The 26,868-nt window shown below is 42.2% G+C and overlaps 1 long non-coding RNA gene across 1 annotated transcript; it reads left to right on the top strand.

Moving 5' to 3' along the window:
• The first annotated feature begins 745 nt into the window (after nucleotides 1-745).
• Nucleotides 746-26,868, top strand: LOC132249063 (uncharacterized). The gene is made up of 3 exons (XR_009460450.1): nucleotides 746-868; nucleotides 9,018-9,089; nucleotides 26,341-26,868. It is a non-coding gene; the product is annotated as an uncharacterized LOC132249063 (long non-coding RNA).

Below are 26,868 nucleotides of genomic sequence, written 5' to 3'. Positions count from 1 at the left end.
TCATTCACAATCAGGTTTTAGTCTTTCATAAGCAGAGCATAACTTCCTTATTATATAATTGCATTCTTTGTGGAAACTGACCAGTTTTTAGGAAGAAAAAACCTTTTTGTATTCAACAATACTATTCAGTCAATCAAATACATCTGTCCTGTAGTAACAACTTAGCATCTGTCATTTTGATTCCTTTCATTTAGTTCAACAGATCTGTTTTGAGATGGTATGGTATATATTCGAGTATAAATAGAATGTTTCCATTGCTCTAGATGCCATTATAAAAGTGATTTTCAATTGAAAATGGTGATTCAAAGGGTTTTGGAAACCTTTTTGTGTTGTAGTTTCATTTTCATATCTGTTTTCTGTAATGATTTACACTATGGTGGATTATAGAATATATTGATGAAAAGTAGAATGGAAAGTAACTTATGATTCAGATTGCCATATTCATTTCCTGACATTGCAATAAGTTTTCCCAGTATGATATATGTGAGTTCATTAAAGATACCTTAAAGATTGTAACCATTTTCATTTTTCAAAGGGAATTTTTTAAAATATTCAAAGTAAAATATTAATTCATGAAATAAAAATGTGTTCCTTCTGCTACTTATTATAGAGAATGTCAACAAGGTAAATTATTAATTATACTGGCACCATCATATCACTGTAAAACAGTTAAACATTTGCCAACATCAGAGTTGCATTCCCTGGAGTTTGTATTGCCTGGAGTTTGTATTGCCTATAAAACTTTACCCAAGTTGAAGCTTGGTATGTAAGGCAACAGAACAAAAGAGAGATTTTTTTTTTCCCCAATAAATTTGAACAAGTAATGTACTGAAAATAAAGGAAAAGAAAGCTACACAGAACTAGTCAGGTAATCTTTTGAGATTTCTGCTATCGCTAATATTTCTTATTCATTTATATTATGCAGATGGATCAATGATTCCACACCACTAATTGTTCACACAGCTAGGCTGCTTAAATCCATAGTCATCTTCCTTTTTATTTTTGTCCTTTTTTCTCCATTTCCTTTGATTCATTATTACTTAAAATTGCTGCATGGTGGTTTAAGCTTAAAAGTTAATATTTAAAAAAAAATCTCAGTTTCAGTCTAACTCTGTTTCCACTGAAGGCAATGATAAAACTCCATTGAATTAAGTAGAAATACAGCACTTGCAAAAAGTGGCTGTCTTTTATTACATCTTTGTTTGGTGTCTAACACAGTCCTGTCAGGACTCATCCTCACGCTGCCTTTAACTCACTACTCAGAAGAACTCTCCTTCTCATGTAGTGAGATGACCCAGCCCCTCTTGTCCATAGCCTTATTAGTAGTCCTGCCTTTGATTCAAATTGGCCTATACAACACAGGAACCATGAAGCCACTCATTCATTTAAGAGGCTTGCAGGAAAATAGCAATAGTTGGTTCTGTACTGTTAATTTCTGGTGGGGTTAGGGGTGGTATTTATTTATTTATTTATTTATTGAGGACTGTCCTCTGCCCTGAACTCTGGCTATGAGTCTGGAACGTGCCCGTAGTCGAACATTTCAATCCAGGCAGTTTGATCAGACTAAAATCCTTGTTAGACAAATTGGAGTCAATGATGGGATAGCCAGTCAAACAGATGTATGTATAAACCCTCCTTAGCAAATCACATGCAGTGTTTTGGTGAGCCATTGTAAATGGGCCTCAGTTCTGATTGGAGCCTAAGACTGTGGTATTTGAAACTTACTTATTTGGTACTAGAGAGCCATATCATGAATAGGGATCTACCTAACTTGTGCAAAGGCAAAAGAAAAATCACAGGCCGCCTGTGGCACATGACACCATTTTTGTGGTCTTTTCACAGCCGCCCCCTCCTCCCCCCCACACTGATTGGCTGAGGGGCTTTGGGCTACTCATCTCACCACTAATTGGTGGAGGGAGTGTGGCCACATGATGGTCAGTTGTTGGAGGGACCCCAGGAGCTGTCATGGTGAAGTTGGTAAAGGAAGGAGCGGTTATTGCAGGGTCTACTACCCAACCCACACTCCCCCACTGGGGAGGGGCAGTTACAATGCACAGAATGGCAGACAAGAGACAAAGACATGTTGTTCAAGTGAGTGTGACAAGAGGCAAAGAGACGTTGTTCAAGTGAGTGTGCAGAATGAGTTTAAGAATGGAACTGAGACACTTGCTATGACATGAGTGGATTTCAGCAAGGAAGTGTTCAAGAACCACTTGTTGGTTTGTGCAGCTGGTGTGGAGACTTTAACAGAGCTCCCAGGTGGACTGGATTAGGAGATGAGCTTTTGAGCACTTGGTAATTCTAGAAGGTTCCCTGGCTTAGAACAGCCCTTTTCTGAACCTCCTTTATAAGTTCTTCCACCATGCAAATGTGGTGCTTTATGCAACCACTAAATAATCAGTGGATTTAGAAATACCCAAAAAGTCAGTGATTAGTATCCATAGATTGCATGAAAAATCCTTCTTTAAAAATATCCTGAGTTTAGGGAACTCTATTCTGAATAATATCAACTCTTACTGCTGGGTAAGGAAGCATTACAAAAATTCATAAATAGGTACCTAAACACTGAAGACTGTGTAACACTTGCTATTATCTGAACTAAAAGTGGTGGGTTGGTCATTTTGTTCTGTTTTTGTGAAACCAAACCGTACTATCATTATTTTCAGTAACTCCTCCCCCCTTTTAAGATATTATACGAACAACAAGGAAATAACATTTGCTCTCACACGAATGCCACTAGTCTGATCAAAAGCTCATGGAACTAATTGTTATAGCATGAGAGTACGAATATAGACATTAACAATCTGGGGGCTGGATTTCCAAGACAAGGTCTAGATAGGACATTTAAAGCATTTGTTCTTGTCATGGCCAGCCATAGGAGAACTTGTATTTTGGTGCCCTTTCTTGGAGTTTAGGTATGTAGTAGTATTAGTGAAAGTTTTAGAAATAAAGCCCTGTGGGGGAGCTGCTGGCCTGAATTGGGAGAGTTGCTTCCCCACTTGCAAATGTCACTGCTGACGTGTGAAAGCAAGGTGGGTGGAGAGGAGCAGGCACCACCCTGCCTGCACTTGCCTAGCCTGGCTCCTCCTGAGCAGTGGCTAGAGGCAGGGGGTGGGCTAGGCTGAGCACTGATCCTCCTGCCTAGGATGGAGATTGGTTAGGGCAGGGTGGTGCAGGGGAGAGTGCTGCTGTGAGCCCAGGCTGCTCACACATGAGTGTGCATGTGTGTGTGCATATGTGTGCCTGTGTGTGCATGTGTGGTGCCTCCTGACCACAGTGCCCTGAACAGTTGCCCATGTCACCACCCTGTAAGGCTGGCCTTGGCTATTAATATACACAGGTAGTTGGAACCAGCTATGAAATAAAAGAAATCTCTTGTGACCACTTTGAGCCATAGATTATCAGTAAATGTAGACGTTTGTTGCAGGAAAATGTAGTTGTCTAGTTTCTGGAGTGTAGGAGTGACTTCCAGAATAGGTGGGGCTTTCACACCTGATCAAACAAACAGACCAGGGCCTATCTTTTGGAAGGTGCAGTGTGTGTGCATGCAGGTCACTTTTTGTATGCTGGGACGATGGGAGGGAGGCAATATATCTGATCCAGAAAAAAACAAAACATTTCAGGAAATTCATCAGTCTCATAGACTTAAGGTGCGCACATATTGAGCAGAGGCAAATCTTGTAAAGTGAGTGACCTGGGCAGAGATGCCATAGAGCTGTGGATGGGAGTGTTGTTCCAAGCACTGGAGTACCTGGAGGGACCAGAAGGGTAGGGTGTTGCTGGGGTGGATGTGTGCATTGGGAAAGGAGAAAGACTCAAACATTTCAGCTCTTGCTACTGTGCACAGTCTCACTGTGTGTGGCTAGTTGTGGCTGCTGCTCCTTGAAGGCCAACACCTTGGTGCTACTCACCCACCTCTAGTTATGTTCCTGTGTTCAAGTATCCAGGGGCATCATTCAGCATCTGCTATTCTGCCTCACACTGTGGCACTGCATGCCAAGCAGGATGCTTGCAACACCAGGCAGGTCCGCAGTGTTTCTGTGATAAAAGACCAGGCTCCTATAGATGTACCTAAATGGTCTGTGGTGCTCAGCGTGCTCTCATCTTTAAAATTAATTATTGCCTACTCTGTCTGCCCAATGCAGGGGAGGTTTCTTTCTTTCAAGGAGAAAGCTCTCCTCTGTGAGATGTGGAATGATAGTGACTACACAGCAGATTTGCTAGACAAGTGAAAGGCAGTCTGAAGTTTGATCATTCTTGGCAGTACCTGAATCATGAAAGAATGCTGTGGCAGATATGAAATGTCCCTGGATGTCCTCTTAGGTGACTATTAACTTACAGAGATATCTCACACTCTCTCTTCTTTGTCTTTTAACATCAGAGGCATCAGTCCGGCTACAGGAAAAGTAGAAAATATCACATAACATAACGGTTCACATTCATGCACAGGATGATTGCTTACTGTGATATTTGTATATTGAAATCAATCACTCAGCTACATTATTGGTAAAGTACAGGATACATTAAGTTGCAGTGGGTCTAGATTCCTTTAGTTTTGCTTGTGAACATTTTAATGAGCCTGTGCATTGAAGTGCAGTATGATAATGAGAGTGCAAACATTGAATGCTTCCCAATTTCTCATAATTACAGAGACATACTAAATAACTTGGTGTTAATAACTTTTTATAGTGTTTAATAATGCTTGTTGTTTGTTTCCTGCAGCACAGTGGTAACTACTAAATAGATGCAGTATAAAAATAGAGGGATACTACTTGAAGCCACTATTGTTTTAATTCAAGTTAACAACTAGACTAATTTTATTAAGCACAGTGACTCTTTCTGTTATCTAGTTTTGCATGTTGTATATAAAAGATATTTGGTCTCTGCTTTCCAGCTTAATGAACTGCCTGGGTTCCAAGTCTGCCTTTGATCAGCTCCTCATTTGGAGGGACTGCCCTAGCACTTGGCCTGTTCCCCATAACATGCTAAGTTTCCCGTCTGTTAGTAGTGCTGTGTTGTGTCTTCTACTCCCCAGGTCCCTGCTCTCTAACCCTGTGTTGTCTCCTGGCTCCTTGATTCCACTTTCTAATTTTACCTTTGACTCCTGATGTTGACTTGTCTTGTCTCATAGTTTCTAGTCTTTGTCTCTAGACCAGTGATTTTCAACCAGGGGCTTGTAGCACCCTAGGGTGCTTTGAAATCCTTTCAAGGGTATTACAGGGTGCCACAGAGTGTTAGCACCGTTAGGTGTGCAAACATGATTCACAAAATTTCAAATAGGAATTAATCGTGTTAAAAAACATCCTGAGCTTTTGTGAGCTTTCTGAGTTTGTTGCAACAGAATAATTTTTCTATCATCTTTCTGAAGTCATAAACTGAGTGAAAACTAAGAACTAACACTTTCTGAGGCATGCCTCAAGTGTAAAAAGGTTGAGATCCTCTGTACTAGACCCTTAGTTTTAGGTCTCAGCTTTAGACCCTTGACACCTGACCTCAGCTTGATATTTCAGACTTGCCTTGCTCTTGCATGCTTTACCCTCCCTAACTTGGCACCTGACCTAGAATTACTTAAAAGATTGAAAGTCAATTTCATGTTATAGCATATGTCACATAGACATTCTTCTGCAACATTGGTACCAGGCAATTATGCTGGCATTGTGTTGTTGGTGCCAACATGCCAGTTGCAAATTTAAGTGCTCCATGGATTTCATTCCTGCATCACCTGCTCTCTCCCTAAGAAAGTAGCCAGTTTGTTCTATTATGCTTCCAGTCTCAGGGTACTGTATTCAGGTGTTCAAATCTGAATCACAGTAACTGGAATGTACTGTAGGACAATGCAAGATGCAAGGATTTTTGGGCGGTGACATCTTTTTTACTGAACCAGCTGCATGGCTGGGATAAAGTTAGACAAGCTTTTGAAATGCAAGTCATTTGTAACCTTGTCTAACATTATCCCAACCAACCAGTTGGTCCAATAAAAAATGTCATCCCAAAAAATCCTTGTCTCTCATAATTCCTGGACCATCATGGCTACAATATCACTAACACTACCATAGTGGAATGACTGCTCACCCCTACTTCTTATCCATTTCCTCTACTGGCAAACCTTCTTCCAGTGGGATGATATCAGGAATATCTGAGCTTCTTGTGTGGGTTTTACTGGGGCTACAGATGGCTTGTCCTGCTGACCTGAGTTACACCATTATTTACTTTATATTACTGTGATATACTACTCTTTATTACAGCTCTTTGATTCATGTGTCTGTATTTAATCAGACTAGTGCTTTACTTCTTACCCAGAGTTATTTATTTTCCTTAATAACATCTTATAAAGAACCTTATAAAAGTTTTGTGAAAATCCCACATAAATTATATATACCAGGTCACCTTTATCTCCTGCCTTATTTCTGTTCCTTGATGGTAGAAAATCTTTATATCCTGCTTAGAATCTCTTAGCAAAACTGATTAAATCTTGTCTGAATTCATGATGGTTATAATTAAGGTGAACATTTATTGGAGCAGACATTAACACTGAGTGTGGTCAATACTAAACTTAATTTGCCCTGCAGGAGTTGCAGAATACATTAGTAAATACCAAGCAGACATCAAATTGTGCTGGCTGTTATTTATTTACATATGTATTTTTAAACTAATGACACAAAAGACCCAGTTTCTACAACATTAACCAAATATGCTTTTATAAAACTCATAAAATCAGATAAATGATAAGGAAAAAAATATCTTGGTTACTAAAACAACTCCAGATAGAGCCAATCTGCAGCAAGCTGTAAGCTTGCTCTAAACTATAAACTTCTCTTTTATGGGAAAAGTCAATTTGATGAGATCAGACTAGTCATGGAAATACTGAACTAAAGAAAGAAAGGCAAACTAAGGTGCCAAAACCAATAGATGATTACATAAATATACTCTTAAAGTTCTATCTTCACTCACCTGAGTCCTCTTCCCTACTATTCTATACTGCTTTGAAGCAGCATGCATGTACAGCACCTATCACAATACACCTTGATATAACTGAAGTCCTTGAGAACTTCAGTAATAGAAACAAAAAAAGCAATGTGAAGTACTTGGCATGTCTACACATGCACTTCAATGCACATTAACCTATATTAATGTACATTAAAGCATTGCTTTAAAAACCATGGGCACCTATACATGATGTGGAAGCTGCTCCGAAGCTCTGAAATTACACAGCATTGGAGCAGACTCAGTTAAGCAAGTCTGCTGGAGAGTGGCACTTGCCATACTCTAGTAACCTCCTATGTCTCATGTATCAGTGTCCCCACATTTTAAAATGGCAGCAGGGTACTTGAACTAAAGGTTGTCGAATGAGCTTTAGTTCAAGTATCTTTGCTGCCATTTTTAAGTGCAGGGACACTGATACAGGAGACACAGAAGTGCTTTAATTACAGGTGCTCTTGGAGCCATTCTAATTAAAGTGTTGCCCCCAGAGCACATGTAAAAGTGCTATTTACTTAATGTGCATTAAAATAGGCTAATGAGCATTAATCTTCACTTAAAAACATATACATATGCTCCAGTAATGATGGTGTGGGGTGCTTTAATTAGAGCTGCTCTAATTAAAAAACACAGAGCATCTAGTGTATCAATGTCCCCATGCTTCAAAATGGTGTGGCAGGGGCATTTTATCTAAAGCTCGTCAGATACGCTTTAGATAAAGTGCCCCCATTGCCATTTTCAAGCATAGGGATGCTGGTACATGAGATGTGGGAGGCTGCTGGGGCATGGTAATTGTCACGCTCGAGAAGACTCAATTAACTGAGTGTGCTCCAATGCGCTGGAATTACAGTGCATTGGAGCAGCCTCCCTGCTCATGTATAGGCACCCTGTGTTCTTTAGTTAATGCTTATTAAGACAGGCTAATGTGAATTTTCCTAGCACCTCACAATGGAGGTACCCAATTTAATGTGCATTAAATGAAGTGTATTAATTCACATGTAGACATGCCTACTGAGTAGTGATTGTTAACTTTGAGGTGGATTGTTACCTCCCTTTAGAAGTCAATAATAGGGTTACCTCTTTTGCATAGAGGACTTGAAATAAATATATCTAAGCAAAGTTTCACTCTGTTTTGCCATAACCACAGTGGGACTTAGTTATGCTCTAAGCTGTTGACAGACAGTGTTGCTGAACTGGTGTGATCCCTCCCTTCTTTCAATCCATATACAGTGTATAAAACAGCTGATCCTTGCAGTCCTGCTTTTATTTACTGTCAGGTCACAGCAATTTTATTTTAGGCTCAATTTGGAGCAAATCACTAGAGTGGATAGTGTTTCAATTGCCCATATGGCTTTGACTCCAGAACTCATATGTGAAAACTATAACTCATTTGGCAGGTATCCATTCTAGACTGACAGCATTTATCTCCACAACTGGACGGAGATATGGTTTCCCTGTCCCATGAAACATTTACTTCTCCCCCCTCCCCCCACTGTTTTAAACAGCAGGAGCAGTTACTGGCAGACAGGGGGGATAAAACTAAGCTTTTCAATTAGTTTTTTGCCTCAGTGTTCCTGAATGTGGGTCAAGACAAATCTCCTAATGGGTTCTTAGATGAGCATCAGAGGCACACCAGCCCACCAACTGTTGACACTGGCTTGGTGCAGAGACACTTGGATGGACTGGATGTGCTTAAGTCAGCAGGCCTAGATGAGCTGCACCCAAGGGTGCTGAAGGAATTGGCTGGTGTCATAGCAGAACCACTGGCACAGCTGTTTGAGCACTCATGACTCTCAGGTCAGGTCCTGGAGGACTAGAAAAGGGCCAATGTGGTCCCTATTTTCAAGAAGGGGAGGAAGGAGGATCTGAGTAATTATAGGCCAGTTAGTCTCACCTCTATCCTTGGAAAAGTCTTTGAAAAAATTATTAAGTATCGTATTTATGGGAGTCCAGTGGGAAAAATAATGCAGGAGGGAAACCAGCATGGATTTGTACCAGGTAGATCATGCCTGACTAATTTTGTTTCTTTCTATGACCAGGTCACAAAATGCTTAGATGCAGAAGTAGAGGTGGATGTCATTTACTTGGATTTTCGGAAGGCCTTCAATATGGTATCTCATCCCATTCTCATAAATAAATGAAGAGGTTGTGACTTAGATGATTACACAGTCCAGTGGGTGGCAAATTGGCTGGGGGGCACCCAGAGATTGGTGGTGGATGGGTCAGTATTCACCTGGAAGAATGTGGGCAGTGGGGTCCTGCAGGGCTTGGCCCTCGGACCTGTAATCTTCAATGTCTTCATCAGTGACTTGGATGTGGGTGTGAAGTGTACTCTGTCCAAGTTTGCAGACGATACTGAATTATGGGGTGAAGTGAAGACACCGGAGGGTAGGGAATGATTGCAGGTGGCCCCGCACAGGTTGAAAAAGTGGGCAGAACACAATAGGATGCAGTACAACAAGGACAAGTGCAGAGTGTTACGCCTAGAGCATAAAAATATCCAGCACACTTACTGGCTGGGGAATTACCTTCTCAGCAGCACAGAAGTGGAAAGGGATCTTGGAGTCATAGTGGACTCCAAGATGAACATGAGTCATCAGTGTGACAAAATCATCAGCAAAGCTAACCACACTTTATGTGACCCCAGCACTGTTTCCTGCCCAGGGCAGGGGGTTGGACTCAATGATCTGTTGAATTCCCATCTGACCCTAGCATCTATAAAGCTATAAATCTATGAATCTATGAAACGCATTTAATTCAGGTGTAAGTGAGTCACACTAAAATAGTATGCTGGTCAGGACAAGAGGGACATGGAAGGTCTTAAACCATCAGGCATTTCTATATCCAAGGAAAACTTTTTGTGATCAATCTGTCTTGATAAAACTCTTTCTAAACACTCTTTTTATGTATTTTATGTTTCAAATAAAGCACAGAATATATACATTGTCTCAAAACTTATAATTCAGAACAAAGTTTTCTAAGAACAAAGTTTATTAGCACACCCTTCTGTTGCTGTTTCTTCTGTCAAAAGCCTCTTTTATACTTTTCTATTAGGGCATGGATTAATGACACTTGCAAAGATTAATTAAAAGCTCATTTCAGTTCTAGAGCTACTACTCCTAATAGTTTCCCCAATTACACTACAGGGTTTATGTCAAATTTTATGTTACTTTATGTGAAACAGCAATGTTTCATTTTGACTTCCATTTCACCATTTCGAAGGGACAGTGTTTCATTTCATTATTTCATTTAATTTTGAAGCACTGTTCCATTTCGTTTTGTCAACACTCTTTCACTGTTTGGACATGTTTCAACATTTTGTCCATAGGCTATAATGGGGAATCATGAAAATGCCTATAACTTGGTCACTTCTTGCCTGATGCAGATGAAAATTGCTGGAGTGGTATCCCATTCTGAGGGCATAATGTCTGCCAAGTTTCAAGGAGATAGGTGCAGGGGTTTATAGGAAACTGCACCTCAAACTGCTGACAAGCAAACCTTGTATCACTTGCCAGCAGCGGATGTTGTCATCCAGTGGACAGATTCAGGAGCCTGCGCTCCCCCCCCCCCCCCCCCCAGAAGAGTTTGGCACAGCCCTGAATCCCTCCTGGGGGGGTGCAGACCCCCAGTTCTGTGTGCAGGATGACAGCATGCTGCCACTGCCAGCTGGGGCCAGCGGCAGCACCAGGCTTCCCAGCGCTCAGCACAGACTGCACCCAGCACCGGTCCCAGCTGGCAGTGGCAGCTTGCTGTCATGCTGCGTGCAGATCCAGGGGCCTGCATCCCCTGGGAGGAGTCTGGCACAGCCCCGCAGCCCTCCCGGTGGGCACAGGCCCCCAGATCTGCATGCGGGATAACAGCAGGCTGCCGCTGCCAGCTGAGACTGGTGCTGGGTGGAGCCTGTGCCAGGAAGCCTGGTGCTGGCACTAGCCTCAGCCAGTAGCAGCAGCATGCTGTCATCCTGCACTCAGATCCAGGGGTCCATGCAGATCCAGGAGCCCATGCTGCAGCAACCCTGGCTTCAAAACTCAAAATGTTTTGAAACTTTTGAAACATTTTGAGTGCCCTCATTTCATTTCAAAACTGTTTCGAAGCCTTTTGTTTTATTTCGATTTTCCTGTTTTGATCTCGAAACACATCAAAGCAGCTTTGAAACAAAACACCCATTGAAATTTTGCACAGCCCTACTAAATATATCTTATTTTACTTCCATACACATACCAATTCCAACAAGAGACTCAATCTTATTTTGTAGAACTCTCAGTTTACATACTGATTCCCCAGAAGCTGTTTTGTCACAAAATTGTAGAGAACTATACAGAAAAGCAGTGGTCCCCTCAGAAGGGGACAATAATACAAAAACTGTTTCTTATCCATAAGAGAGAAATTGGCTGATTGAGTACCAACTAGTGACTCTTATTTCAGTTTTAGATGCTGTCATCATGTCTTATGTGTCCCATTTAACTGGTTTTAACTAATTTAGATTCCTTTGAAATATCTAGAGCACAATTCCACCATGTCTCTGCTCACATTCTACAGCACAAATTCAGAGGGTTGATGAAGAAATGAAGTTAGGGAGAGTACTAATCCCATATCAGCACAATAAATAAGATTTCATTGTGGATTTCCTTTCTCCTGAAAGTAAGGCAACAAAAATCAACATAAGCTAAAACGTCATGACACGAAAGACATAGGATTTAATGGGGTACTTCTAGAGCACTCCTGCAGCTCGAAATACCAGGAACGCTAATTTACCTGGGTTGTTTACATAGACTCCCCATCCTTTGCTTTAAAGTCCATTTTTTATTATTTTGCATGGTAGAAGTGGCACTAAGCATCCAGAGAAAACCAGAAAATCTGGCTCAAGTTTTGAAAGTTTACAGCTGTGCAATATAGTTCAAAAGACTTGCTCATTCCTACTATTTTTACAGGTCAAAGATTATTCTCTTCATTTTAAATAACTGCCAAAAATAAGTCTTCTGTAGCCAAATAAATCAACTCCTTCAGAGAGTTATAGTTTTCTGTATCTCTGGAACCTCATTTTTGTACTTCTGCTAGAGTCTGCCCTTCTTTTTTTGTATAAACTTCATTTTGAACTGCCATTGTAACCACTCTGGTCTCCTGGAAGGATTGAGTATATCTCCCAAAGAAGCTTCTATAGGATTTTGTGTGCATGCTATATATCCTGCTGAAGACAGGGTAGAGTTTCACCTTATATCCTGCTGCCATACTGTTCAAAACTTTGTGCTCATCTTTAAAGGCCTGACTTCAGGCAAATGTTGGAGCACAAACTCAAAGGCTGAAAAGAACAGTGGAGCTAAAGGGAAAATATGATCACAGCTAAAAATTTCTAAGATCTCTGGAAATGACAACACTCTAGTGGTGCATTGACAGACTGGTGATGCTACTACTATTACCTTCAGAGTAGAAAAATCCCTTCCCAATAAATAACATTGGTTAAGGCAACTTAAAGCCCTTCACAACTAGTATTATTATGACTTGGTACTCTCTTTAATAATACTTAACAAGGAAAGGAAATTGTCAGGGTTATGGCCCTGACAAGTTTTACCAATTATGTGAAGTTTTTTTGTCGCTCCTTTTTGTTCTGACAAATGTGTTGCTTTTCTGGTTGGAGGCAGTGCACTCAACACTTTTATGCTGCCTTTTAATTATGGATATCTTAATGATCAAGGTACAGCCAATGATCTAATAAGTAACTGATATTATATGTTTCTACATGTGCACCTAAAAGCGGTTAGCTGTGGTTAACTTAGTGCAGTGCTGGAAGACTGAAGGCCAAGATTCTAAAAAGGTATTGAAATGCCTAATTTCTACTAATGATGCATTAGGTGCCTAAATGTCTTTAATACTATGGAGCCAGTGTCTTAAGCAAAGTTAGCTCAGAAAGAATGTCAAATTGATTGATGCTCACTTTGCTATGGAGAGCTGGAGCAAGTAGTTATTGCTCCCAGCAGAGCCTGATCTGTCTGGGCCATACAGTCATGAAATGCTGAGGTTATGCTTATTGGTTACTGGGGACAATGCAATGAAAGAACGTCATTTTTATGCAAACTGGGAAGTATGGTACCAGAAGGATTCCTTGATGCAAAGATACAGAGGCAGACTGCAAGTGCTTCTAGTAGTTTTCTGCCTTGAGATCTTGCATGTGGGAAGGGTGGTACCAACAGATCTCAGATTATAAAGCAAGGATTTTCTTCAGTCTCCTTTATTGCTGTGGAACTTGGTCCATGCTGCAAAGTTGTATCAGGTCTTGAGATTTTAGGTACAATGTCTGAGGCTGACCACCCTGACCATGTTAACAGACTGAGAAGGGAACAGAAAGAGAGAAATAAGGGTCAGAGCTGGGGATATCGAGGGTAGGTCTACATCAGGAAGTCAGCGGCACTACCTCTTTAAGAGGACAGTGACCAGCACAGAGATGGCCTGCTAATCTGGAGATTAGTCACTCCTAGGGACTGTGAAAGGAGATAGATAATTTGTCGGCCAAAAGGGGCCCATGCACTTTAAACCCAGCCAGAAGCCAGACAAGAGGAGGGAGGAAGGAAGAGACCTAGCATTTTAGCTAAATTCTCCTGGGGCCGCATGGAGGCTTGAGAGTCCTTGTGTTTCAGGCATTGTAAACTTCCATGGCTCAGGTGCTGCAGGCCCAGGAGGAGCTGCCAACAGCGGCGACTCAGTGGTGCCTGTGAAGGAGCTGCAACTCAGTAAGAAGACTGCTGTTACAGTGGTAACATTCTTGTTCTTTAATTTTGATTTAGGGTATGTGGATTCTTGGGGAGCATTGGACCTGCAACTGGAAAAAGGCTTTAATTTCTATCTCAGCAAAGCTGCTGACCACAAGGCAGAATGATATATATATTAAAAGTAACTTTGCGAATGCTTAGGCAAGTAATTTTAACCATATAATAGTATTGTTGTGAGATGTATAGCTTTTATATATATGATTTTGCTTATGTTAAGTAACCATCTTAATTGTGTTAACCATTTTTCTGGAAAAAGCAGCAATTAAGCCTCTTTATTGCTTAATTGGGACTCTTCAGCCTGGAAAAGCGCAGACTCGGGGGCGATCTAGTGGCCACCTATAAGTTTATCAGGGGTGCTCACCAGGATCTGGAGGAACATCTGTTCACCAGAGCACCCCAAGGGAAGACAAGATAGAATGGTCACAACTCTGCTGCGACCGATTCAGGCTGGACATGAGGAGGAACTTCTTTACTGTTGGAGTCCCCAAGGTCTAGAATAGACTGCCGCCGGAGGTGGTTCAAGCACCCACTTTGAACGCCTTCAAGGCACATTTGGATATTTCTCTTGCTGGGATCCTATGATCCCTGCTGACTTCCTGCCCCTGGGGCAGGGGACTGGATTCAATGATCGTTTGGGGTCCTTTCCAGCCCGAATGTCTATGAAATCTATGAAACTTTAAAGTTGTAAGCTGGGCCCACAAATGGAAAGCACAAGTGGAGAAGACCCATACAGAGAAAAGGGGCAGATACTGAGAAGGCCATAACCCTGACAAGTGTTTGAAGGCCAGGGCAGGCCTGGTGGAGTATTAAAATGAGATGCCCTAGAGGAATGATGTCCAATAACTCCTGCGAGGCATGGGCATGGCTGTGAAGGAGACAGGAAGTCACAGTTATTGCTCTTAAGATGTGGAAAGGGGTGGTTGTCCCAGAGAAGCTATCCCTCACAAGGACTAAACCAGTGAGGCCTGGGGAATTGAGCACTATGATGAAACACTGTGGAAGTGACCCTGTATCTGCTGGTAGCCTCTGAAATCAAGAATTTTAAAATACCATCACGTCATGGCAGGCAAGAGTTTGAAGACAGCATTAAGGCTTGTGAAGTGTTAGTTCAATCCACCCAGTCACCCAGAGCCCTGGACTCCTGAGGGTGGTGGGCTGGACCAGTTACACTGATGGCATAGGTTGTCCAACAATGAGACACTGCACAGAGCCATACTTAGTTAATGGAATATAGATGTACTCTAAGCAGAGTACACCTATAATCTATAGTTTCCACTGGTCACCTACGGTGTTCATCCTACTCATCATTGCATGGGGAGACTAATATAACCCCATCATTCTCTAGCCTCTCCCCTTATGCCCTGCTTACTTTTATACCTAAACACAACTATGTGATACAGCATACTCTGGAAGTACACAACTTTTGAGCCATGGTAGACCCCTAGAGCCAAGCACTGCCCTCAGAGGTGCTCTGCCTCTACTTGTTTCCTTTAAGTCAAGCAAGTTTTAGTTTGATTACATACTACTCAAAACTGTAGCCATATAGGATGTGGAGAAAAACAGTTTTGTATGGGAATCAATAAAGGGTGCATTTGCATTTTGTGTGCTTTTAATATTGTACACTTTGATTGCTTTAGCTCTGCTTAGGTGGGCACTTTGAATTAAGCCTAAAGAATTACAATAAATAAAAACAAAATAAGTATTTATAATTATGCAAAGCAGGTATTGAAAGTCTTCCTTTTAGCATTTTTCCAACTAAAACTTCATATGAGCTGGGAAGGTTTCTTAATACTCTGTCAGTTACAAGCTTGTGATTGATGGCTTCCTTAACAATTTTTTCAAAAGCTTTTCCTAGGACCAAAGTCAGATTGACTGGTCTATAGTTTGCAGGATCATCCCTTCCTTCCTTTCTTAAAGATGGGTACTAAGTTGGGTATGAAGTTGGCCCTCTTTTAGTCATCTGGGATCACTCCTGAGTTCCATGACTTTTCAAATATCTGTGCCAAAGGCCCTGCTATGAGTTCAGTCAGTTCTTTTAAGACTCTTGGATGTAGGTGGTCTGGCCTGGCAGACTTGAAAATGTCCATTTGTTCTAAGAGGACACTCACCTGACAGGGGCTGATTTCATGTTGTCTGTTGACTTTTCCATATTTGCTGGGCCTCTGGACAGGTGCACAACTCCTGTTAGCTTTCTGGAATACCAGTGTAAACTAACCGTTTAGGAGTTCTGCCTTTTCATGGGGATCTACTGTGGGCTGCCCCTCCATATTCAGTAGGACTTCCACAGTAGAGCTTAATTTTTTCTTGCTCCCCATGTACCTGTAGAACAGCTTTTAGTTGTCCTTAATTTTGGATGCTAGCTTGATCTCCATGCCTGCTTTGGCTTTCCATATCTCATACCTGCAAACCCTGGTTTTATAAATGAACTCTTCTCTGGTTGCTGATCCTTTTTTCCATTGCCTGTCTGTGTCCTTTTTCTTTTTCAAAAGTTCTCTAATATCCCTGTTGAGCCAAGCGGGTCTCTTGGCTCCTTTCCCACTTTTTGATCTCATGAGAATGGCTTATTTTTGAGCAGAGAGGATTGATCCCTTGAGGAAGTACCATTACTCCTGAACCCCCAAATCCTCCTGTTGTTGGTCACAGAGGGACTTTCTAACTAGACTCCTGAGTTTGTTAAAGCCTGCCCTTCTGAAATCTAGGACCTCTGTTCTACTAGTTGAAATCCTAGCCTTCTGGTGGATAGTGAACCTAATCAGATTGTGGTCGCTGTCACCCAGAGTACCACCAATCCTCAGGTCCCCTACCACGTTCTTCCCTTTAGTAAGCACTACATTCAGAGTGGTTTCCCCCCTACTTGGTCCTTCAACAACCTGTGACAGGAACAGGTCATCCATAGTTGCCAAGAAATTAGCTGATTTTCTGGAGCTGGCCAAATGGTCCCCCAACAGATGTCAGAGTAATTGAAGTCACCCATGACAATTAGGTTTTTAGTGCTGGCTGCCTCAGCCAGTTCCCTGGAGAATGCCTGATTGTTCTCCTCTTCTTGGGAGGGAGGCCTGTAGTAGACTCCCTCCATCAAGTCTCTCTCTCCTGAACCCCCTTGTATCTTGACCCAGAGGGTCTCAAGGGATCTCTCCCCACTATCAAACCTGACCTGCAGGGAGGGGTACCGCTCTTTGACTTAGAAGGCCACCTCCCTTCTTCCTAATGCAATACTTCCTGTAGAGCCTATAGGCATTGATACCCACTGCCCCATTGTGTGTGTCATCCCACCAAGTCTCTGTCAACCCTATGAGGTCAAATTCTTCATCTATCAGAAGGAGAGCCAGTTCCTTCAATTTGATGTCCATGCTTCTGGCATTCCCATAAAGGCCCCTGAGGTCCCCTCTGGTCATCTCAGGTTTTCTGTCACTATGCAATTCTGACTCAGGCTTTTTGAACCTCTGTACTTAGCCTTGGTTTCTTATCTTTTGCCCAGCCTTAGTCCATCTGATCCATAGATTAATATTAACTGAATGGGAATTTTATCTGTGTAACAACTGCAGGAACACTATTAACAAGGTAGAAAGAAATCTCTAGAGAAATTTCACCAGGACTTTAACAACTTCCAGCCCCCGTATCACACTCTATGCAACAGATTCATTTCTTAGGGTGTGTGTAGATGAAATGAGGGCCCTAAATTGAAGCGGTGGGTTGTAAAAGACACTGCTTCAATTTAGGGCCAATTAAACCCCCATGTCATGCACACACCCTGCTGACTTACCTGCCTCTCTGGCAGGGAAGGGAGGGCTAGCTGCTGGCAGGCGGAGTGGTCCCTGGGCTGCAGGGTGGAGTGGGGGTGTGCTTCCCTCCATGGCAGTGGTGGCCCCCACTAGGTGGCAACCACCCACAGGCACCCAGCTCAGGTGGTCTCAGGACACACCGCAGCCATGGAAGGAATCACTGGGCCCCCACACAGCTCAGGCAGGCAGGCAGGCAGGCTTGGGGGGGCTGGGGGGAGTAATGGGGGGAAAGATCAGGCTCACTGCTTTTCTTGGGCAGAGCCTGCTTTCCCTGGCTGCTGCCAAGCTGTCTGCAGAGTTTCCTGCAGAGCCACAGAGCTGCAAGGAGCCTGGTGCTTCACTCCATGGATGTAGGAGCAGCAAACTAAAACTCCTCAGAGGAGTTTGTTTGCTGCTCCCCAAGTCATTTAAGGCTCATTACACTGCCAAATTTCCTAAGGCAGGTGAAATTAATGCACAATATTCAGCCAAGGTGTGCCAACACTGACACCATTAAAGAAGTGCAAAATCATTTAGCCTGCTTTAAAGTGTTATGCACACACACCCGTCGTTACATCTACACATGGCCTTAGACACTACAAAGAAGGTCTGCAGTGGCCATATTGCCATCACATTGTATTGGCAACCAATTGACCACTACAGCTACCTTCAAATCACCAACTTTCATCCTAAGCACACCATTAGATCTACTGTCTACCAGTGCCATAACAAGGGGAGGGTGAGTGGTGCAATCACCATGGGTGTCAAAGTGAAGGGGTGCCAGCAGGCTCTGTCCAGCAGCAGTGGGCCATGGGATGGAGTCACAAGTGGCTCATTTGGGAGGGCACAGGGATGGGGGAAGGATGGCTCCTGCCACTGCGTGCACTCCTGGGCAAGCATGGGGGCATATTCCCCCCAGATCTGTGCATAGGGTAAGGGTGGGCTGCTGCTGCAGGCTTTGCTCGGGGAGCCAAACTTCATTGCTATGGCACTGGTGTCTACAGCCAAGCTCTATATTATGGCTGGTTCTGCTCTGATCCCACTGAGTGGGATTCACACTAAGGATCTGGAGCAGGGTTTCCTACAACAGAACCTCAGAACTGTAGCCACTCAAATCAGGAAAGTCAGGCTTGGACCTAACTCCCATCTGCTACACTATCAACAGTAGGACAAGAACAACAGAATATATCTGGCAGTCACCTACAGCTCCCAGCTGTAACACCTAAGAGTGTGCATCGTTAATTATCTCCAACCTTTTTTGGAAGAGTATGACTGCCTCAAGGGAGCCTTTGAGAACAAACCTGTTCTGGCTTACAGATAGCACTCCCCACCAACCCCCTGTAACCTCAAACAGCATCTGTCAGTCTAAAAAACTCTCATATTCACTGCGGCACCTGGCCTTGCAATAGATGCACAACAGACATTTAACCCCACTTCAATACAGACCTAATAACAAAGAGTACAACATCCAAGATTTGTTCACCTGCAACTCTGTCAATGTCATATACCATCACCTGTGTACAGTGCTGTACATTGCTGCTGTCTTTACATTGGACAGGCAGGTGATCTCTGCATGTAAAAATGAACTTACATTGCTCTGATATCATCTGCAAAAACACACAAAAGTCTGTGGCAGACTATTTCAACTGCCTTGGACACTCCATCACTGGCCGCGGGATTGCTGTTCTTAGGCAGTTTGAATGGGAACTTGTTGAACAAGAAATCATCTACAAACTGGACTGTGTAAAGTATAGTTTAAACAGGGATTATGGATTCTTATCTCATAAACTGGATTAGTTTTTGTGACCCTGTCACAAGCGCTGGTCTCAGGGGTGGCCATGATTTCCCCTGGTGGCTGCTTAGCTCCTGCTTTGCCCTTGCTTCTCAGACTCACTCCCCTTCCCCTTTCTTGCCGCGTCTCATTGTTATTACATCCTTGGAAAGGGAGGCTGCCCCAGAGATCCCTCATCCCATGCTGCTGTTCAGGTGTCACTACTCAGTGCCTTAAAGACTTATTACTGGCTCCAACTGCCTCATACACCACATCCAGGTCTCACAGATGTTATCAATTAGCACCACTCCTAGGCCTATACCGGGACCCAGACTCTGCCATTGCTGGGACTTGCAGTCCCTGTGCCTTCAACTTTTCCAGCTCCCTCCTGTCTCAGGCTGCTGTCTATGTCTGCCCCCACCCAGGCACTTCTCTCATTCTTGCTACTCCCATGGATCTATTCCCTCCTGGGCACTAGACCCTTCTGGTCCATGCCAGGCACTGGGCTTTCTCTGGTCCTGTCTTCACTCTATTCCCAAGCTCTGGCCCTGCTCCTGGACCTCTGGCCCTGCTCTGGCCCTTCTCCCAGGTCTCTTGAAAACACCACTGCCCCTTGTATCAACCTCTAACCAACAGCCCCTACCTCAGCTCTAAGGCTGTCTTCTTTTTACCCTTAGGAGTGCAGTCTCCCTTTATCTGGTGTTTGTTCAGGACCTCATTCCATGTCAGTAGCCATGGTGAGACTGCCTGTCCCAGCTCTGGCCCTGTGCTTATCTCCCTAAGGCCTGCTCCTTTTTGGTCAGGTGTTCCCTTGCCCACTGACTCAGCTCATTTCAGAGCCTTTTCCGTTCATAAAGTAAGAGGCATGCCCAGCACCTGTTATGGACCCCTGTGTTCCTAGGGGGTCTTTGCTTGCTTGCCTGTCAGCATTCTTCCATCCTCTCCCTCCTGCTTTCCTAGCTATTGTATTCTAATCACTCATTTCACTCTATACTCTACTTTCTGCAAGTTCTTTCATAGCATCTGATGAAGCAAACTTGGGTTCACAAAAGCTGGTGCTATATAATATATCTGTATGTAGTTGGTCTATAAAGTTGCATAGCTATCTTGCTGTCTAACAGGAAGATACCCATTTCATATATGGCAGACATTCTCCTAGTTTCAAGGAAGTTTCTGTCATGATTTATAACAAATTTAACTCTTTTATAAATACCCAGATAATGGCAGTTCCTACACACACTTCATATATGTTACTCAGACTTGGTAATTACATGTTTCTCTGAGGAATCTAATGTGTTTGTCACTTCTAAAATTATAGGAGTTGTCTCAGAACTTACTCTTCCAACACTAGGTAACTCAAGTTATTTTCAGTTATATTTGCTTTCAAAGCTCACACTGGGTAACTTGACACAGTAGTCATACATATTTAATGTGTATGAAGATTCTATTAGTAGTAATATCATTTATCTCTATTAAAACAAATCAAACAATTAGCTAGGAGTAATCATGAATGTGGCACTTTTACTCTTGTATAATTATAAATTTAACCATTTAACCAAATAAGTATTGCTTCTCAGTATAAGAGGAACCAATTCAAGAAACTAACTGAAAGTGTTAAGCTACAGCCTTTATAAAGCATAGATGTAATACTTTAAGGCAAAAGGAACTAGTATGATCATTTACCTTAAGATCCTATATAACACAAGTGTACGTAAATACACATAGTAATCATTTACCTAATATGCAACTTGTTGGTCAATATATATTAGAAATAAATAGTTATTTGACTGACTTCTACATCATTTGTTAATTTTTTCCAATTGTTAGTTATTCTTGATGTTTAAGATTTCTTATTTCTAGTTTAAATTGTGATGATTTCAGTTCGAAGCCATATATTGTATATATATGCCTGTTAAACACATTCATCAAAGCAGGGTCTATAATTAGTGCATCAAATCACCATTTTGTGAGAAATCCAGTGCAGTAGGTATGTAACAGGTATTTCCAACACATGCCTACAACATCAAGCCCTTCATCCCACATATGCAGAGAAATGCATAGTCTCCCCATTAAAGCTTAAGTGTGAGATATCCTCTGAGCAGTTAAAACCTTCACACTTCTGGCTGTTCTTGTAAAAGGAAGAGCCTTAAAATTCCACAGGGCTATAATGTCAAGGACCCTAGGGAGTTCAGATTCCTTCAAGATTAGGAGACACCTACATTTGCATTTTCATGGTTGATTTTGGATCTACACATACCTAAGGAACATTGGAAAGTAGGGGTGCAAGTGGGTCATGTATGTGTTTGTGTATAGTGTAGCAACTGGAACAATACATGTTGCCAGCATGATTATACCTAGGGGGACCATACAGTTCCCGTTTGGCTAGGACAGATCCAGATTTCATCGGCTGGTCTGGCCAGTTGGTAAAAATTAAAACAGACGTCCTGGAATTGCAGAGGCATGGGGTGTAGTCTGTTTGGGAGGTGGAGAGGCATGGTGCGCCAGGCAGGTTAGCAGGCAGGCACAGAGGCAGAGCGCCACTGCCTGCAGCAGCACTGCTGCCCATAGCAGTGCAACTAACTCGGGGCAGGGGGAGGAACAATGGATTTTCTTAAAAGTAATATGGTCATCTTAATTATATACCCTGATTATACACCTTACACTCTCTCTTTCTGCTCTCTAAACAGCAAGTTTTGTCGGTGATTCTCCAGTGTCAAGCCACAGTATCATGGGATGGGCAGGGCGGCCTGATCTGTTTGAAGATGCTCATGATCCCTTCTGTTGAAGCTCTTCTAATGGAGAAAAGAATTCAAGATTAATTAGGCATGGGAGAGGGGTTGCCTGGATTCCAGATCCTGCTCCAAAGAGTTCTTATACTGGCACTTGTGTGTTTCCTTTTCCCACTGACTTTTACATGGGTTTGAATCCTGTGAGGCAGAGGAGAAAATTGAACCTGAAGAAAGGCACAGAAGCTCCTCATCTCATAACAAAGAAGAGGGTTCTTGGCTTTGACTCCTCAGCAGAAGGGTTATTAACATGAGTAAGGCACTGAACTATCAGATGGGACTTAAGGCACAAGTTCTGTGTTTTGCCTTTTCTTATTGGCTAATTCTAGGCAGATTCCCTCTTAGTACTTGTCTTCCTCCACTTGTTTTACAGGGAGTCTAGATGCCTAATTCAAATATATATATTGTGCTCTTCAGGCCTGAAACCTAAGAGTGAAGCGTGTGTGTGTGTGTGTGCGTGTATGCCACCCTTCCCAAGAAAGGCTCAAAATAAATTTTAAACAGGACAGCAACTAGAGGACCAAAGCTATTTAAAAGGGAAATAGAACATCAATATAAAATACAGACCACATTGCCACCCACCTTAAAAAAAACCCTCATCCCATTTTTGTTTGGTAAATGCCTGCCCAAATAATAAGTTCTTACAATGCTTTTGAAAGATGTCCATGTTCTAAGTGGCTGTCTGCATCAAGTCTTAGATGTACAAAGACTCTGGTAAACAAAAGAGATAATGCTGGGAACTGGATTGTATGAAAGCCTATTTGGTTGTATCCATTGTTGTGTGTGGTTTGTTTGTGTGTGCTTGTGTTCTCTTTTTTTTAGAAATACCTCCGTTTCTTAAGAAAAACTCAATTGTATCAACTGTAGTTCAGAAATACTTCATTTTCAGATATGTTTTGTACATAATAAGGATTCTATTAAGGAATAGTTTAGGTCACTTCCTTTGAGAAGGAGGTGAGGGGGTGTACGTTCGTGTGTAAATGCATGCATGCATGTGTGTGTGTGTGCATGAGCGCATGTGTGGACACAAAGAATTTAAGCTAAGCTCTGCAATGCTAGGGATTGTAACATCAATGTTTCTCTCTTGTATTCAACGTGTAAACTTTAGTCATCTAAAGGGTTAGCTGATGGTGGAACAGAAATATTTTTTTGAATGGTAGTATTATCTAAATGTCCAGTTTGGATACTTAAGCACATCTTTGATTATCTAAATTCCATTTTTAAATCTAGCCCTCTGAGTATACAGAAAGAGATCCACTACTCAACTAGGTTAGTCTGTTAGGTACTGTGTCATCTAGAAAATTATTGACCATGCAAAATAACTATACATTATGGGACAATTCTGTGGATAGCTGGAAAACAGTAGAAAGATTTCCTGAAGGACACCATGCTGATCACCTGAAGGTAAAACCTGACTAGGGCAAAGTCTTTGCTGGCATCTCACTTTGAGGTGACCTCAACCATTTCATGTGCCACAGAAACTTGGCACACTTTGCAGACTGGTTCTTCATCCATCAGGCCCATCTCAACTGCCTTCCACTTAGTGATTTCATTCACTGCGGCTACAGAGACAAGAAGTAATTTAGGCGTGGGTATGAGAGCAAGAACCTGTCCTATGTCCTGTGCAGCTCCCAGCCCTACATGAGAGCCTAGCAACTCTGCCACAATGCCATATAGGACCAGCTGGCGTAGGATAATAGCTGTGAACCATTTCATCCCATGATGCAACAGTCAACCACATCTGGACATTATTGTAATAGATAAGGACAACATATATATCCTGATGATTGACGTGACCATCCCTTTTGAGAACCAGTGGCAGACTTTTAGTGAAGCCTGGGAGCAAAATATGACCAAATACAGACCACTGGCTCATACCCTGAAAGAGAAGGGGAATGACATGACAGTGCAGGCACTGACACTGGGGCATTTAGAGCATGGGACTCAAGCCACAAAAGCATCCTGTCAGCCTGCAGAGTATCCCACCTGTACTCAAAACTGATGAGGCACCACATGGTATCTGATACAATCTGATGGTTGCAGATATCTATGTTGAACCCATTGTGGGCCATCACCAGAAAGAAGACAGCTGGCCAAGAAAACCCACCAGACGTGGGACTGAGGGGACAGACTAAAACCACCCCCCTATACTGTAGACTCACAAAGACTGTTTTAATGCCCTTGAACACTGACCACGCTGGCAATTGTTCACCACAGGTGCATCTACATATGCACTTTACTGCAGAGTAGATTAATTAGCTCCACAATAAAATATCATCCTGTACATTTGCACTGGTGTTAGGATGCAGTAAACTATAAATTAATTAACTCTGCTGTAATTTAATACTGTTGGGGACATTACTGTCTTATTGCAGAGTAAGTAACTGCATTGAAACACATGTAGATGGTGATGGAGCTGGCTGTGGCATGAGGGTGCTAAAGTTCAGGGGCTGTCTGCTGGCTACCCACCCAGCTCCACACCCTCGTGTCTCAGCCAGTCCCTCTGTCATCCAACACCGCCACCCAGAGCGGCCCTCTGTGCCCTCTACCATCCCAGGGTTGCTCTGCCCTGGCTCAAAATACTGCTGTCCTGTGTGAAAGTATGGATGCTGCACCCAGGAGCAGTTGACTCCAGATCAAACAGCTCCAGAAGTTTATCATCACATTAACTGCACACGTAGATGCACCCGACATGCTAAAATCATTATCTGAGAAAGTGTCTTAACATCTTAAAACTATGTATTGATATGGTTATCACTTGCAAGGTGTTGTCTCTCTTCTTTCCATAGCGTTGTGTTGGAACCTCTTAACTCCTTAACTGCAAGCTAACATATGCTGCATGACTAACTGCATGTTTTACTGCACTAACATACACCACCTGTGAGTCTACTCACAGGGCCCTTTATTGTGTTGCAACTGTACAAAGTTACAAAGCCATGTCATTAACCATATTTTTTTAAAAATTCTAGTAAAGCTTTATCTCAAGTAACTACAATTCTTTAAGTACATTTGGATAATGCAAATAATACTATCTCTGTTTTGAAGCCTTCTTTTTGCTGTGAAGCCTCGTGAACACATTGATTTTGTGTCTCTAACAATTTAACACTGGGTAAAGGAGGGGTAGGAATTTACCTCATGTCAACTTCTCTATGGTAATTCCATATGTGTGTGTACTTACCCTGTGGTAAGTGGAAGCTAACACATTCATTGTAGACAAAATTTCTCAGATTAGCTTTCAACACATACTGCATGGTAAGAGTCTGCAAATAGGAACTACTGTGAAGCTGAGGATAGCTGGGGCTCTTCTTATCCTTCTTCCTGATAAATTTCTTTGTATGTCCATATCCTTTAGTATTTTCTATTTTATTTTACTTGTGAAAAGTCAATTGTGCCTAAACCTTATGTAATAGTGCAGGGGATTAAAGATACTTGTGTATGCATAACCAGCCTGTTGTGAAGAAACCACTGTCTGAAAAGTTATTAGAGAGAAGCTTGGAGAGCAGAACAATAGCACTGTACCCATGCCACCTCAAGTGGGTGACTGGAAGATATGTGAAATGTATTGAATAATTTTTCAATGGCAGTGCTAGTTCATTCTTCCCCATTCTCCCATGGGAAGGGGAAAGGGAATCTTCACTTTCTTGGGATAATGCCTTTATACCTTCCTAGTTATTGTAGTGCAGGTAATAAAAACATGGTGTAGTCCCCCAATTATTATCAATGCTCTCATTTCAGAGGCGGGGGGGAGGATGAGAACTTTTTTATAAAGCTCTCAAAGGAAAAGGTAATGAGTGATCTTTATATAACCAGCTGAATTTGTCATTTGCTTGCTACCTGCTAGAGAAGGCATAGGTTGCTGTACTGGTACCAGAAGTCAGACTGGAAACAGAAAAAAAAAGAGGGAAAGGAGAAGATGAGAGAGAGCCAACTTGTAGGAGGAAAAGGGAAGCTATAAAGTCTATGGATGAATAAATGAGTAGCCTTTGTGGCACAAAGATTCAAAATACTAAGTAGTTGAAAGAAGTTGCAGATATTAACAAATGAATAAATACAAATTGCTCCATCAACCTTCATTTTCAATTATTTGTTTGTGTTGGAAAAGATTAAATGACCAAGGATGAATAAACAGCTTAAGGTATGAAAATGTGCATTTTTTCCCTTTCCAAACTTTAAGGAGTAAACAGGAAATGAAAGCATGATTTACAAGCAACTCTACTTACAAGTAACTCTACTTTCATTAACAGTGCTTTCTCTTTTTTTTATATGTCTTTTTGTCTCAGACAAACAGGGCTACCAAGTACACCCCTGAAACATGGAAGATGCCAAATTTCAGCCGATTTTGGATTTTAAACTTTACTGCAGAACAACAAGGAAGGGGTTTTTTTTGCCTCCCTACCTACCATCTGACACCTTCAGGGAAGGAATTCTACCTGATCAACACATCAAATTGCTACTCAACACAGCTCACAAAGACACTCTCATGGACCCAGAGGGACAGCCTTCCATCTTCAGTTCCCTCTGTGCAAAAATGAAGTTTATTTCCGACCTATGGGGACTTTTTACCATCTTGTACCATCTACACTTTTCCCAGAGCCTGACGAAGGGACTTTGATTCCCAAAAGCTTGCAGAAAAGGACAATTTTCTTGCCATTTTCCAGTTGGTCTAATAAAAGGTATCATTTTGGAACCAGGAGTTCTAGTTTTTTGTATGTCTTTTTCTCTTAATACGGAAGATTGAGTTATGTCAGTAGAAGTTGTTTTTGGATCCCAGTTGTTATTAAGTAATTGTTTCCTCAGGATATCTCATT

The sequence above is a fragment of the Alligator mississippiensis genome, chromosome 3 (assembly GCF_030867095.1).
Source record: "Alligator mississippiensis isolate rAllMis1 chromosome 3, rAllMis1, whole genome shotgun sequence".
In the NCBI taxonomy this organism is placed as follows: Eukaryota; Metazoa; Chordata; order Crocodylia; family Alligatoridae; genus Alligator; species Alligator mississippiensis.
The sequence above is the reverse complement of the archived record's forward strand: the minus strand, read 5'-3'. Positions and strand labels throughout refer to the sequence as shown.